Below are 3,823 nucleotides of genomic sequence, written 5' to 3' on the forward strand. Positions count from 1 at the left end.
AAAAATGCTAAAAATCGGAACTGTCCTGCTAAAAGCAGGACGTCTGGTCACCTTATCTTAGATGCTTTCCCAAAGTATTGTCAGGCTTGACACCAAGGGGAAAATTTCTGCCCAGGCCATATGTGGGGAGGGGCTTGTTTGAGCTCATGGTCCCTGGTGGGAAAGTACAGGGTGTCCAGGAAACCATCCAAGAACAACAGGTGCCAAGATTTCTTTCCTTTAATGAAAGCAAATACATGAGCGAGGCTGGAAAACCTCTCTTTTAGACCGTGGTGGAATACACATAAAATAAAACATCCTTGCCAGCATTTTAACTTTACATTTCCATTGCATTATGTACATTCATAGTGCTGTTCACCCATCACCATGATCTAATCCCCAAACTTTCCAATCAGTCCAGACAGAAACCCCATACACTGTACACAGCCAACCCCTTGCTTCCTCCTCCAACCTTTGGCAACCACAAATCCATGTTGGTCTCAATGGATTAGCCTACTTGTTGATAGCACGTCTGTGGACTTACACAATAGCTCAACAAACCAGAACTAGAAAGAGAAGGAGCTGAATTTGGCTGTGACCCAGGCTCTTGGCTCATGACCCACGTTCATTTGACATGGCTTGCCACATTTGATTCTCTGATGATCCTTTAAAACTGTGTTTCCCAAAATGGGGATATGTATTCCAAGATGATTCTAGGGGTATAAGGGTAGGCATTCTTAAAAATTAAGGCGATACAGTTATTTTCACGTGTAATAGGTAAAACAGCCCTAGTCCATCCTACCTGTGGTTTCACAGGTGTTATTTCTTAGCAGGCAAAGTTTTAAACAAGACCTGCGCAAAGCAACTTGGCAAGTCAATAATGAGGCCGGGAAACAGATGTGGTCAGCATGACCCAGGACATGGACTGGGTGCCAGCAGGTGGTGCTGGATTCAAACCCTGCTTATCCAGCCCCAATGCCTCCTTCATTTAGGTCTCTACATGCGTTTAAATTGGTGTATGGGTCACAGTCTCTGTAATGGTTTAAAAAATCACAGAAGATAGGCAATCCCCAAATGCTGCTGTTAGACCAGTGGTTCTCAACCTTCCTCATGCCGTGACCCTTTCATACAGTTCCTCATGTGGTGGTGATCCCCCCAAACCATAAAATTATTTTCGTTGCTACTTCATCACTGTCATTTTGCCACTGTTATGAATTGGGCGACCCCTGTGAAAGGGTCATTCGAAACCCCCAGAGGGGCCGTGACCCACAGGTTAAGAACCACTATGTTAGAGTAATAATTCCCAACTATGGATAGCCTTGCTCCCCAAGACATGTATGGCAATGTTGGGGGACATTTTTGACTGCTATAACTGGGGGTGGGGAATGGTCCTATGGAAATGAAGTGGGTAGAGACTAAGGATGCTACTGAATTTTCTACAATGTGCAGCCTCCAGTGACAGATAATTACCTAGTCCAAACTGTCAATAGAGCCAAAGCTGAGAAGCCCTGTAATTGACCTAAATCTACAGATACTGTAAGATGTCTGCAGTATATTGAGTAAAAATATAAGTGTGCAGGGAGCTACTCAGCATTAAATCCACTTAAATATTTTGCATCTAAGAGTCAGAAAACTGGATGCATCAAGTGCAAGGTTACTTGGTTTGGGTTCGCTGCTATTTTATCCATTTTAATGATGCTTGGAATTTTCCCAGTGAAGCTGTATGACTAATGAAGGGAAATACCAGAATGGGACAAGAGGCCAAGCAGGGAAAGGAGCACAGCACAACTCCAGGATGACACCTTTTACAAGCTCAGTGTGAATGATGTCCCGGGGTGGGGCCTAGTAGTGGCCTTGGTGGCTTTCACGCTTCTAAAACACTACCTAAAGCCTCCACGGATGACTGTGACCCTGTGGCTGTGCAATGAATGAATTGCGTGGCCACTGTTTGTGTTAGGCTCCATGCCACCAGGACTTTTTGTGGTCAAGTGGATAAGTTGACTCCAACTCATGGTCACCCCATGTGTACTGAAAGTTCTCATGATGTGATCTTGGGAAGCAAATTCTAGGCCTGTCATCTGAGATGCCTCTGTGGGAGTTCAAGTTGCCACTCGGTCAGTGAGTAGCCAGGAGACACGTGCTTAGTGCATCGCAAACACTCTTTAGGGTCCTAAGCAGATCCAAATTAGCACACAGAGGGGGAGGACAAAAGACCCGTCAACTGTGGGACGGTTGAGTTAACCCAAGTGTCCTCTGACTTTCCCAGGTGCCTACCAGCTGGGCTTGCAATGTGGGGCCCCTGGGACCCCCGAGGCCAACATCTGTTTTGACCCCTGCCAGAATCATACCCAGCTGGACGAACCCTCCAGAAGCATCGAGTACGAGTACACAGGAGGCGTCTACCTATGTGATAACCAACTGACAGGCTGGTACCGCTTCGTGGGTGAAGGGGGCATCCAGATGCCAGAGACGTGTGGCCCAGTCTACCGCTGCCAGACGGCTGCTCCCATGTGGCTGAATGGGACCCATCCCTCCAGCGAGGAAGGCATTGTCAACCGTACTGCATGTGCTCACTGGAGTGGCAACTGCTGCTTCTGGAAGGAGGAGGTGTTGGTGAAGGCCTGCCCGGCTGGGTACTATGTGTACCGGTTTCAGGGCACAGCCAACTGCTATCTGAGATATTGCACAGGTGAGCAGCGAGGTTCAGCGGCACTTCCAGGGCAGGAGGCCCTAGTACAACTCTCATGGTCAGGAGCGTTTGAGTGGGGCGGGGCTGGAGTAAAAGACACAAAACCAATTACTGCCCGGTGTGACTATATCCCAAGGGCTGTCAGATCTCCCAACAGCTCTAGAACCCTGTTTCCCCAAAAATAAGACAGTGTCTTATATTCATTTTTGCTCCCAAAGATGCGCTAGGTCTTATTTTCAGGGGCTGTCTTATTTTTCCATGAAGAAGAACACGGTACACATTTATTGTTTATTATTTTATCGTTCAATTAAAAGAGACCTCGTACTTTCTGGCTGCTCTGGCTGCGCTGTGGCCAACAGTGAGCTGCGCGGTGGTGCCCGCCACTACAGTCCATAGTCCAGAGTTAAGGTAGCTTCGGAGGGCCTTATTTTCGGGAGGTCTTATTTTTGGGGGGATGCCTTATATTTCAGCGAGAGGCAAAACTGTAAGTAGGTCTTATTTTCGGAGGATGTCTTACTTTCGGGGAAGCAGGGTAAAGGCAGAGGTTCCGATTCCAGGGTGAAAGCTGCCGAATCAATGCTGTGTTGCATACTTCTAAGCACTTGAGATCTTTGGGGTTTGAGTTCCAGTTTGGCAAGTTTGTTTTATCTCCGTTTTCTGGTCGGAAGGGTGGGTAATGGCAAAAAATAACCACTCCCAGGGAGTGTGCCCAGTGTCCCTGCTGCTATTTAAAGGGCGCTTGAAATAGGATGAACAACTTTTAACAATTAGATCGTATTTAGCTTTAAGCATATTGGCAAATTGAAAATCATCTTAGCAACTTCATGAGATAGGGGCTCCAATTACCCTCGAGGATGAATCTGGGGCACAGAGAAGTTTTTTTGTAAATCATTTTATTGGGGGCGCTTACAGTTCATCCATCCATTCATTGTGTCAAGCACATTTGTACCTATGTTGCCATCATCATTTTCAAAACATTTTCTTTCTACTTGAGCCCTGGGTATCAGCTCATTCCCCTCGTGAACCCTTGATAATTTATAAATTATTATTCTTTTCATCTTACACCAACTGCTGTCTCCCTTCACCCACTTTTCCGTTGTTTGTCCCCCTGGGAGGGGGTTATATGTAGATCAATGTGATTAGTTCCCCCTTTCT

At 46.5% G+C, this 3,823-nt stretch overlaps 1 protein-coding gene across 1 annotated transcript in view; it reads left to right on the top strand.

Moving 5' to 3' along the window:
- GP2 (glycoprotein 2) overlaps positions 1-3,823 on the top strand; it is a 19,212-nt gene that overhangs the window by 1,289 nt on the left and 14,100 nt on the right. The window lies entirely within an intron of this gene.

This window comes from Echinops telfairi, unplaced genomic scaffold, assembly GCF_000313985.2.
Source record: "Echinops telfairi isolate 266 unplaced genomic scaffold, ASM31398v2 ScPeMD7_5;HRSCAF=22, whole genome shotgun sequence".
Lineage (NCBI taxonomy): Eukaryota > Metazoa > Chordata > Mammalia > Afrosoricida > Tenrecidae > Echinops > Echinops telfairi.